The sequence below is a fragment of the Panthera leo genome, chromosome D1, assembly GCF_018350215.1.
Source record: "Panthera leo isolate Ple1 chromosome D1, P.leo_Ple1_pat1.1, whole genome shotgun sequence".
Taxonomy (NCBI): Eukaryota; Metazoa; Chordata; class Mammalia; order Carnivora; family Felidae; genus Panthera; species Panthera leo.
The window spans coordinates 71679348-71692252 of NC_056688.1; positions in this window are offsets into that span (position 1 = coordinate 71679348).

Below are 12905 nucleotides of genomic sequence, written 5' to 3' on the forward strand. Positions count from 1 at the left end.
CTGAGCCACCCAGGCACCCCTCATTTGTTTTTTCAGATTCTATATATGAGTAAAATCATATGGTATTTGTCTCTCTCAGTCTGACTTACTTCATTTAGCATGATACTCTCTAGGTCCATCCATGTTGTCACAAACGGCAACATTACAATGTCTCATCTTTTTTTATGGCTGTGTAATATTCTTTCATATATAATATATGATGTATATACCAAATATATATATATATATATACACACACTACCATATTATATACACATATATATCACATCTGCTTTACCCATTCATAGATGATTGAGAAATATTTTGATTTTCTATTTTGATTTTTTTCCTTCTAATAAAGAAATTATAAATTTCCTGTTTTTGATGATTATCTGAGATATTTTCCATTCACAAATAGTGAAATCAGAAATTAGTATCGTAATTCCCTTTCTGAACAATATAAGAGCCTGATGACACTTTCCTACTTACATGACATTATTATCAAATATTTCAGTTCTCCTTTTTAGACAGAAACTAGATATCATTATTATTTTAAACAGAAAAGATTTGCTTATATAGACCTAATGTTCAGCATTTCTTTTCTCATTGTGCCTTCTTCCTCTTCAGAACATCCTTCTGGGATGGTTTTCCTTCTTTTCGTTTAGGATACATGAATATTTTTTTTAAAAAGTTTTTTACACTTATCAGGGTTATTGATATGTTTGGGCTTGTATTTTCTACTTTGTTTTATTTGACTTGTATTTCTACATTCCATTTTAATATAAGAAACTTTATTTACATTTTCAAAAGAAAATATTGCTGCTCACACAAACCTAAGTTTACAGTTATTTTCATATAACATTGAAGATAATCCTTTGTCTTTGAAAATCTATCATTTCAGTCAAGCTGTTAAAGTCAAGAGTGATGGTTGATTTTATGTGTCAACTTGACTAGGCGTGTGGTGTTCAGATATTTGGTCAAACGGTATTCTGGGTGCTTCTGTGAGGGTCCCTGGATGAGATTAACATTTAAATCAGTAGACTCAGTAAAGAAGATCGAACTTTCTTATGTAGGTGGGCTCATAGAATCAGCTGACGGTCTGACTGGAACAAAAAAGACTGACCTCCCCTGAATAGGAGGGGGTTCTTCGTGCCTGGCTGCTTTCGAGCTGGCACATTGGTGCCGCTCCTGCTTTTGAACTTGAACTGAAACATCAGCTCTTTCTGCATCTGAAGCCTGCCAACCCATGGACTAAAACTTACACCATTGGCTCTTCTGGGCCTCCAGCTTGCTGACTCACCCTGCAGATTTCGCACTTCCTGGATTTCCAGCTTAGCACCAGTGTCTAAAGGTCAATGGCTCCACTGTTCGGCTGGCCCAAGGTGTACTGACCAGAATACAGAGCTAACATCGGCATTTACTCCAGAAAAACCTTGCCTTCCATATTCACTTACAGGTCACACTCATGTTTTTGATCTATTTTTTTTTTTCTTCCTTTTGAGTAGGAGGGGTCGATGCTTGGCGATTTCTCTTATAACCACGTGAGCCAATTCCTTAGAATTGTTTAGAATAAATTTCTCTCTCTCTGCTGGCTCTGTTTCTCTGGAGAACCCTCGGGTTAACTGTCATTTTTTCTGTGGGTGACCTGTTATTGATTTTGATAACCCTTGTTTTTTGTCCTTGACACTCTGTTCTACGTCTTGCAGATTTAGTTTTTGCTGTGCTAGTTGGCAAATGTAGAGCTTCCTGCATGGATAGGTTTCTTTCTTTCTTTGGTTATGCCTAATTCTCACCCGGTTTTAAAATATTTTCCACCATTTCCTCTATTCTTTCTTTGTGGGGCTCTGATTAAGCATGTTAGCTCTTCCTATCTGTCCCCTATTTTTAATTTTCTTGCTCTTGGTGCGGCCCTCTGGGTAATTATTTCAGACGTATCTCCACTAATTCTCCATTTATTCTCACTTCACCAATTCTCTCTTTAGCTTCATCATATCTGCCGTTTACTCAATTAATTTTCAACGGTTACCTTTTTCATTCCTATTTTGTAACTTCTCTATTCTTCCTGGCTACTCTACAGTGTTCAGTTTCTTGCAATTTTTTTGTATTAAAAATATTTCAAGTGTAGTTCTTATAGATTTTATCTGGTAATCGTAATATCTAAAGCTCCTCACTGACTTAGCCAAGGTTGCCCAGGAATCAGAGGTTATATGTAACTGTTTCTTAGGGGTACAATCCTGGAGGTCATGCCCTGGAGGGCAAAGGGGAGTGAGGCAGGAAGGGAGAAACAGCCTAAAAGAGGATGTGTTACTAACTAACTAATGCCACTGGTTATCCCAGTGGAATATTCATATTCCATAGGACTAGCCTCATAGCAATAGCCTCTCAGGAAGCCATATATATCTACTTCCCAAGGTTATCTATCCAGAAGGAGGTACGAGAAAGAATTTTTGCAACGGCTCCTTCTCCCATTGGTCAAAGTTTTGCCCCATGAAGCATTGACTGCCCCACATTTCTGGATGCTACACGTGTAGGCACTGAACATGGTCTTCTTCCTTTGCAGTGACAAGGAAGCCTGGGTCAGGAGGAGAAAAGCACACGGTGCAGGCATGAGGTGGGTCACTTTCAGGCTGCACCTGCATGAAGTTGCTCAGAGCTCACACAGAGCTGGTCATGAGAGCCGTGACTGGGGTGTAAGAGAGGCGAGGTCAAGTGCATCAGAGCCGCTACCTAAGAGATAGATGTCTGGTACAGGGTCTAAATCTGGCATGTGCTGTTTCTGCTGGTCCTTATTCATGATGGTCTATTACCTTGTCTAGCCTAAATCAAGGATGCTTTCTTTCAGAAACATACACGCACACACACACACACACACACACCCCAAAACAAAACAAAAACATATTTTCTTCTTCTTCGAACTTCATCCTGGATTTCCAGGTTAGCATGAGTGTCTAAAGGTAAATGACTCCACTATGAAGTTGGCCCAAGGCATACTGACCAGAATACAGTGCTAATATTGGCATTTACTTCGGAAAAACCTTGCCTACTATATTTGTTTACAGGTCACACTCATGTTTTTGATCTTTTTTTCCTTTTGAAGGGGAGGGTGGGTGCTTGGAGATTTCTCTTACTTTCTGAGAGTCCAGCAGTGCACTCAAAGGTATTTTTTTATATAGCATATAGTATGCAGTGGGAGAGCTCCTCTGGGTATCTGATTGTCCCACCCTCAGAAGCTATTTCTGTTCTTTTTCAAAACTGGAAAGGATGAGAATTATAGTGGCCAAAGAGGAGCTTCAAGAGATGGTATAGACTATAGCTTTGATCCCATTCGAGATACGGATTTAAAAGCTGTATTTGTGTTCTTGTATTTGCTACTAGGAATGTGCTAGACCATTTTTCTCTCTTTCTTGGGGAGCTGAGTTCAGGCTGGCTTTGGGGAGAAAAGGACCAAATCCAATTCTCCAAGGATCCTGCAAACTGTGGCCTAGAGCCTGCTGGGACATCAGCCATGCTTGACAATCCTTCTCTGCAGGCTTGGCTCTGAAGCAGGTGTGTTTTCAAGATAGCATTGACCACAGGTGTGAGTGACACAGGCAGACAAGTGTGAGATGCGAAAAATACAGGCTGCAGCAGCATGACCAGGTGTGGCAGGAGTTCATCTGGCCTCTGAACTCCAGGGGGCTGGCCTCTTCCCGCTGGAAAGAGTGGAGTGGGCACAGGGGGAGAGCACAGATCCCGCAGTGATGAAATGAGGGAGCTATTAGACGGAGGAGGTAGAAGGGGGACCTCCCTAGTGCTCCAAATACTCAAGGGGACACTAAAACTAGAGGAAATTAAGGCATGGCAGCTTGACTGAGAACAAAAGTGAAACACAAAGATCCGGGTAAGAAATTGATTCTGCGCGAATAATCGAAGAATGCAGACAAAACAGGATTAGGCCAAGTGTGGGAGCTGTGAAAGGACTGGACTATCAGCCACCCCAGTGCTTTCAGCCCAGGATTCCGACCTTCACTGGCAAGAGAAGCTTTTGTCTAGCAGGAGGGCATCCCTTTAAGTAACACTGAATGCGTAACCGGAAAGAGACTTCATTTTCAGATCTATTTCAGGTCTCTTATTTACAAAGAAGAAAGCTCCAGGGTGTTGTTATTGTCTCTTTCAACACCTCTCTGACAGGTGCTATTTTTCACTTTTTAACAAAAAGAACATTTGGCAGGCAAAAGTACCCACCCAGAATTGAATGACATTGTTTCATTTTTTAAAGAATACATTTATTTGGTTTTTGTTTACTTTTTAGGTTTGTTAAGTGATGCACCAGCCTTAACCTTAAAAATAAAACAGTCAGGGGGTACCTGGGTGGCTCAGTCCCTTAAGCGTCCAACTTCGGCTCAGGTCATGATCTCACTGTTTGTGAGTTTGAGCCCCGCGTCGGGCTGTGTGTGGACAGTTTGGAGCCTGGAGCCTGCTTCAGATTCTGTGTCTCCTTTTCTCTCTGCCCCTTCCCCACTTGCTCTGTGTCTATCAAAAATAAATAAATGTAAAAAAATGTTTAATAAAAAAATAAAAGTCAGTTACTTTATCAGCAAATATGGGTTTATTTGGGAACCGCAGATAATTACAATGCAGGGCATGTGAGCTTTGGCAAAACCATAGGCAGGTTCAACAAAGGAGAGGCACATTATTCTATGGAGACGGAAAAGGAAATTGGGAGGGGTTGTTTTGAAGGAAAGTACATTGGAGAAAAGCAAGAGTTCAGAAACCGTAAATTTCTTACAGATGATACAAACCTTGTTGGGGCTTATAACTGATCATTGTTTCCTGTTGAAGATTCTTTTGTTAGGGTCTGTAATTGACCGTGAGTAGCCTGGGATTGCTCTTCAGTGGAGCCTCTGGACTCTGCCTTATTGAGGTTTCCCCCTTATGAATTTTCATGTCAGAGATATAGAATTTGCTTTTACAATAAGCTTAAGTAAAAAAAATGAGTTGATTTGAGGAAAATTATAAGTAAAAATAATATGGATGATAATTCCATACAGCACAATTATGAAGATCACCAAGGATTAAGAACACAAATCTGGTATCATTCTCGGATTTTATGGTTCATGCACAGGAGGAGAAACAAAGAAAGAGGAAATTGCCCCCTCAGAGTCATACCTCCCATTAGCATCGGAACAGAGACAACAACCCACCTCTCTCAACACCCAATCCGTAGCCCTGTCTAGCAATCCAGGCTGTGTCATTCTACTTCAACAACAGTGAATAAGACAGTGCTTGCCCCTCATGTGGGAGGCAGAGCCCAAGGTACATGTTCCCTGAGCTAAGTGCCAATAAAAGAGGGTAGCATGATATTAATTGAGATATTAAGCAATGCTTTTGGTTTTTGCTGCCAGTTCACCTTCTCTCCTCCTTTTCCCACCCTATGCAGTCACACCGGCCATTCCTTCTGTGTTCGTTTCTTTAAGAAAGAAATGGGACTGTTCTGGGTTTTTAAATGCTGGTGCTCTTAGAAAAAAAGATAAGATAAAGAGGTATAGCCAAAATGTTAGATGGTCTGGGGAGGGGGGGTGGGGCGGAGATTCTCTCTCCCTCTTCCTGACTCCCAACTTAGAAAGGATTCTTTTGGTTTTGGAAGTGTTGAAAAACAGAGGTAAAAAACTATGTGAACTCAGAATGATAGATTCTGGGGAAGGAGTTTCTGGACTGTGACTCCCAGTCAGAAGAAACCCTCAAGACCTCAGACTCCAGATGGGTTTCGGGGATCTGAGAGGAGGGGGCCCCCACTTCTCTGGCAGAGCTACGGGGAAGCAGAAAGTCCCCAGAGGTGAAATGGCTGCTTGACTTACCTAGAGAAGGAGGATGAGGAAGGTGTCCAAGAGACTCCAGATCCCCAACATGACTGGAAAGTGAAGGAGGGACTTGCCAATGAAGGAGACTGTGCAGATGGGAATGAGGGCAGCTTGGCAGTGACCCATGGGGAGAGATCACTGAGGACCAGAGGAGAGGAGGATTTCAATGGATAGTTGAATTACAGGGGAAAAAAGGTTACATTGTACTGAGTTGATGAGTTGAAATTCACATTGGATTTAAAAAGCAGGAGCCTGTGCATGTGTGCTTAGAAGTAATTAGTTGTTAAATCCATGATCAGGAAAGATTCTTAGAGGATAAATAGGATTCCAAAAAGCAGAAAGGTTGGGGTAAGAATAGACATGTAATCAACCAGGGATTTTTTTAAAAATAAAGCAAAAGAGGGGTGCCTGGGTGGCTCAGTCGGTTAAGCGTCCGACTTCAGCTCAGGTCACAATCTCGCGGTCCGCGAGTTCGAGCCCCCCATCGGGCTCTGGGCTGATGGCTCAGAGCCTGGAGCTTGCTTCTGATTCTGTGTCTCCCTCTCTCTCTGCCCCTCCCCCGTTCATGCTGTGTCTCTCTCTGTCTCAAAAATAAATAAACGTTAAAAAAAATTTTTTTTAAATTAAAAAAAAATAAAATAAAGCAAAAGAATAACTTTCCTTAGAGAAGTTCAAACAGAATGCAGTGAGAGCTCAAAGCAAGGAGTGATTGATTCTCACTGGAGAGATGAGAACACTTTCTCAGGGAATGGGTCAGGTTGCTGACTTGGACAGGTGAGTAGAGAAACTCCTCAACTCTCTGTTCAGCCTCTGTGGACACAGATGCCTGGGGGTCTGGGAGGTACAAATGACTGTGGTGTCATGGGCTGGTGCTCCCTATCTTCTGTCCCATTCTGTGGTCTCTGCAGAGAAAGGATGAGTTTTTGGACACTGATGTGGGGAGAGATTATGAAGTCATGAGGTATAGGGACTTCAAAGTTGCACAAGCCATGGCTCAAATCAGTAGCCTCTGGGAGCCTTCATTGCCTCACCCAGAGAATGGGAACAATAACTCTGCCTCATATGATTGTTGGCAGAAAAAAATTATATAATAATAAACCTAAATTCTGGCAAATAGTGCCTGACAGACATCCAGGCCCCAGTAGCAATCAGGTTTTCTTCCCTTTCTTCCTTGTGAGGAGAGACTTTCTCTTATCTCTGTATCCTTCACTGTGTCAATACTGTGCCTCGCACACAGAAGGGGCAATGAAGAATCTCTTGCTTTGACTTGCTCCAATTTGAAGAATGTGTCGTTGAAACGCAGGCAGTGAAAATCAGCACTGGGGTATCCGTTGGCTGTTAGAACAGATCAGAGAAAAGTTTGCTGTGAAGCAGTACGGTTTTTCTTTCTTTGGCTGTCAGTCAGCACAAAGGTAATCCCAGGAATCAAGGCACTGAAAAGTGAATTTCTGGCTGAAGTGATCACAGCAGCCCTGACATCATACAGCCGCTGCTTTCCATAATCAATGCCAGAGCTTAGTTTATTCACCTTATGTTCCCTCCTGGAATTCCGAACGCCGTACCTGATTCTAACATTTCCCCTAATTGATGCATGTTTGCTCTGGGATTTACATCCTGTTTGATTAATTTGGGGTTTGATTCCCCCCTCCTGGCGCTATGATTTTCATGGACAGAACTGTTCTTTTGATGCTTTGCATGTGGTGGAAGGAGGTGGATCTATGTGCTTGGAGCCGGGTCCTAACGCTTGCCTCCTGACTTTGGGGAAACTTTTCTGCAGGAAGAGACCAGGAAATGACTGACCTGGTGCCTGTTGGTGGGACATTTGCACTTAGTGTTAGAGAGGGAAAGAGAGTTAACACTGAGCATCAGACAGGTGAGACAATTTATGTCCAGGAATTAATCGCCACTTGTGTGTGTCCTATTTGTAAAATGAGGAAGCCGAGGTTCCGGGAAACAAAAAGAAACCCAGCAAAGAGTGCAGCTTTTGCTGGACTCTCATGTTCCTTACTCTCTACCACACTTTCAAAAACAATTAAACTAGAATAGTTTTCTAAAAACTTCGAGTTTTTTTTTTTTTAGAAGGAAATTAATTGCTGCCACGCAGCTCTTTGATGTATTTTCTCGCTGTCTTTTTTCCATTTGCATATTTTGGGGTATGGTTTTGTGTGTAATTGTACACTTTGAAACATTATACTTCAAGTCCTTAAATATCTTCTTAGAAATAGCTTTGCTAGAGTTCTCAGAATTAAACGTTTTGCTTCCATGTATTTAATGCAAGACCATTAGTTAAGGAAACTCTGTTCTTGGAGACTCAGACTCCGGAGTCCTAGCAGACCCAGGAGAGTATTGCCAAATTAGGACTCCAGGATAGAGAATAATGCCCCAACAATGGGACAGTCTTGTCCCGTGTCTTTCTGTCAAGGCTTCCCAAACACTGGCTCCTTTTCAGACTCTCCTTTCCTGGATTTCTTCAGTAATTACCTAGTGCTGGTATTTTATTTTATACGTTTGTGTCTCAGCAAGAATGTTCTGTCTCTTTCAGCAAGTACTCCCCTTTATCCGCAGGGTAGCAGAAATCCTGTGCCTGGACAAACTACTTAAACTGGTTTTGCCTCGGCTTCCCCGTGTGTAAACAAAGGGGATAATAACACTTATGGGACTGGCAGGAGGTTTCTGTAAGCTAATGTGGGGGTTGTGCCTACCACGATGTCCACGTGTGCTGCTGAGAGACCATTCAGCGGCCCCTCCTGGTTCCCTAGCAGTTCAGGGGATCCCAGGTACAAAGATCCCCATAGATTCAGGGGATGAAGAGATAATGTCTATCTTCTCCCAACCAACAGTTTTCGTGTTGGAGATGGGGCAAAAGAGGGATGAAGTAGAGCCTGAAAAGATGGGGAGACCACCGCCTGGAGATCTGGCACTGACAGCACCCGTGGAGGCTCAGAGCTAGGCGAGGCCAGGCGATGGCCAGGAAGCCAGGGTGAGACCAGGAGATGATCCTTTAACCTCCTGCTGCTGCGTGAGGGCCCTAGAAACCGGTGCAGGAGATTGGGCTGTGAGCAGGAAGCAGTGAAGGGCTGTGGTGTGACAGCACACACAAAGGGCTGGTCCTGAGAATTGGCAGGGATTGCACAATGCTCGCCTCACTCCGGGGACCACCCGGACAAGTGTTGGCAGCGGAGGGACACTTGGGCATTTACCTGGCAGGGCCCGGGCCTTGTCTGACTTTGGCATTTGCTGCTGAAGGCCGATCCTTCAGAAAGGGCCAGCCTGGTGCTTCGGCTTCCCAGCTGCCCCCCTCCCCCCATGTCCCAGTTCTCATACCCCCTGTGACACTCACGGGGCTGTCGGGCCTTCCTGGTCACCATCAGACTGCTTATGGGGTAAGAAAGAAACTCATCCAGCTTGGTCAAGAGCTTAGAAAAAAGAGAAACAACTGTGCTTCAGATTCTTTGGGACATTCATGCTTTGGTCAGGAATAAATGGTCATGAACTTGAAGATAATATCCCTGTACACCTAAATCCGCAGGTTAGTAGGGGCCCCTAGAAAAAGTATGGAGAGCTCTGTAACTCTGCTCTGAACAAGGACTGGAGCTTAAGGTGGGAGAGAAGAGCAGAGAAGGAAGCACCAGGGACTGTGCCCACAGGGCCTCACGTTGGGATTCGTGAAGCCAATAGTAGGGTTACCACACATCCTGGTTTGCCCAGGACAGTCCCAATCTATGCCTCTTATTCCTGTATACTTATTTTTTTTTTAATTTTTTTTAACGTTTATTTATTTTTGAGACAGAGAGAGACAGAGCATGAACGGGGGAGGGGCAGAAAGAGAGGGAGACACAGAATCGGAAACAGGCTCCAGGCTCTGAGCCATCAGCCCAGAGCCTGACGCGGGGCTCGAACTCACGGACCGCGAGATCGTGACCTGAGCCGAAGTCGGACGCTTAACCGACTGAGCCACCCAGGCACCCCTATACTTATTTTTTTTTAATGTTTATTTATTTTTGAGAGAGAAAGACAGAGTGTGAGTGGGGAAGGGTCAGAGAGAGAGAGAGACAGAATCTGAAGCAGGCTCCAGCCTCCGAGCTGTCAGCACAGAGCCCTACACGGGGCTCAAACTCACAAACCATGAGATCATGACCTGAGCCAAAGTTGGATACGTAACTGGCCGAGCCACCCAGGCGCCCCTTCTGTATACTTATTCATAGTGACCTCTTTCATTCTAAAAACTCTCATCTTGAAAAATAAATTAATGTTCACCCTGCTAATATTAGTAAGAAGGTATTACAAATAGATATTCTGAAAGAGGAGAAGAACACAAAATTCTCCGAAAGCTTGGACGTAGAAGTCATGCTTCTATTTAGAGACTTCAGGATGCCTGAAAGGATGCTTGCGGCATCCTAGTGAGGGATCAAGGTGAGTGGTCAGGGTTTGTGTGGCATTTAACCAAAACAAGGACTTGACCTCGTCTGATATAAATTCATGCCATTGATGCCCAGTACCACTGGTGACAGACCCTTATGATGAAGGTCTGCCCTGGTAGACCTCTGGCGTCCTGGACCCCAGTGCCTGAACGATTCTGTCGGCTGGAAAAGGAGACTGACATGTGTCATCCTCCAGGCACTCAGCTTAATGCACCATCCTCCGTGTCTTAAACACCTTAGCCAAAGCATTGTAGTATGGGTGGGGGTGGAGGGCGGTGATGAGAGACGGGGACAGGATATGTGTACAGCCATTGCTTCTGCTGAGCTGGACCATCAGATCTGCTCACAGCTCATGGGATTCGGGCCATTTGTCTGTCTGGACCTCTAAGATAGTCAGGGCTCTCATTTATTAAGATAAGAGGAGAAAGCAAAGTAAGCATTGTTTCACTTAATGTAAATAGAAAGTGCCCAAGGGGAAAGTAAATATATTCTATGGAACTAGAAAGGTCATGTCATGTTCTTGGAGAGGGAGGGGAAAGAGAGGAAGCGATAAGTCACATCTCTGCAAGGCAGGTCTGAGGAAGCATACAGGGATAAAGGATAATGGGAGAACTCAACCCATTGTTGGTTTCCCTAATGCCTTTTTATTCACACAGTTGGTCTATCAGTCCATCAGCAAGCACATACTGAGGACCTACTGTGGGCCAGCTCTTGGAGTGGGTATTAAAGATATCCAAGCCACAGCCCCTCTCATCAATTGGCTCGATCTCCAGCTGGGAACACGAGTAGAGGATGCCAGCCCTGTCTTCCCCAGCAACTATGGACTCAGCCGTGCCCAGTTTCTGATCCAGTGCCCGCTGGACAGGTGATATGAGGGAAGGCTTAGCCCCTCCAGCCTGCAGGAAAAGGAATTAGCTGTGCTGCCAACAGCCTGAGATCCAGTGTGCCTGGGGCTTACCCCAGACCATAGTTGTCCCTTAAATTAAGACTACTCCGAACTCCTTCTCAGACCCCAGCGTAGCATCAGCTTCCATTTCAGCGTGACAGCACCTGCAGAGGCAGTGTGACCCACAGGACAATATGCGGGCCTTCTCTTGAATTGCTTCACTATTTTTTAATCCATTCCCTGGTGAGAATGATCTCCCTTCATGTGCACGGGTATCTATTTCACTTGCGTCCTCTTCTCCATCCTGAACTTTTACAGATAGATTTTTTCCCACTCTCTCTCTGAACCAGAGGAGTCAGACGTGTTGATTAAAATTTGATATTATCCTTGCTTTTCTGTAGAGTAATATGATTGCCTGCCATACCCAATTTGTTAAGTTCTGCAACTTTTCTTGATTAACTTTTCAGATTTATATCACGGCCACATCATGTTCTCAATGATTAAAGAAAAATTCATTTTGGCTACTTTAGGGAAGATTTCACTTAACTCTACAAATATATTGCATTTTTCAATATGTTAGGAATTGGGGGACTGGATAGGCTGCAATACGATTGAAATTATTTTGGCCCCGCTACAATATTTAGGCTGCAAATCCTGGATCCTGGTCCCTCATTCTCTCTGCAGACTACAGGTAGAAGTTTGAACACTGTACCTATTGTAACCATAACTTCTGAATTCCAAATCAGGACAGGGAGCCGAAAATAAAAGACATTGTTTTTTTCTGATTTTTGTAGTTATTTTCATTTACAATAAAATTAGATTTAATTAAACAGAGATATTCCTTTATCAAACATAATTGTTTTATGCAGTTGAAGCATTCCTGGAAAATTCTTTTTTGGGGTTACTCTTGGCAGGTGCATATATCACTACGCTATCTCTGCACACTTGTTTTTCTCTCCCTGGCCATGCAATGTTGCAGTTCCTGAAGGCTTTTTCTACGGTTCTCTTCTATCCCCATGTTTTACTCTTGGACTAAGCAATCTTATTTATACACATGGCTTCAAATATCATCTATTTACTGATGTCAGAGTTATTTACCTTAAAAAGAATTTAATGTTTACCCTGCATCCTAACACCTTCTTATCGGAAGGAAAATTCTATAGTCTAAGGCTTGATAAGGTGGGATGTAAGGCCTCCACAATGGAAGCTGGGTAGGAACAGTATAGGGTTCTCCACTGTGCACCTCCAAGAGGTTCTCATTCCCTTCGTAAAGTCAATGAATAGTGATGCACTGCACAGTTCTAGAGAGCACTAGTTAGTTACACTGTGGTCTATGAACAACTGAGTTCTGTAAAACTCCAGGACATGTCATTTGCTGAAGATTGAATGCTTCCCTCCAAAATTCAGATGTTGGAATCTGACCCCCACTCTTTTGATATTTGGATGTTGGGCCTTTGGGAGGTGATTAAATCATGAGAACGGAGCCCTCATGAATGGGATTAGTGCCCTTGTAAAAGAGACCCCAGCCCGCTCTCTTCCACCATATGAAAATACAACCAGAATACAGCCACCCAGGGGTACCTGGGTGGTTTGGTCGGCAGAGCATCCAACTCTTGATTCCGGCTCAGGTCATGATACCGTGGTTGTGTGCTCGAATACTGTATCGGGTTCTGTGCGGAGCATGGAGCCTACTTGAGATTCTCTGTCTCCCTCCATCTGCCCCTCTTCGCAATTCATGCTCTCTCTCTCTCTCTCAAAATAAATAAAGAAAAAGAAAAA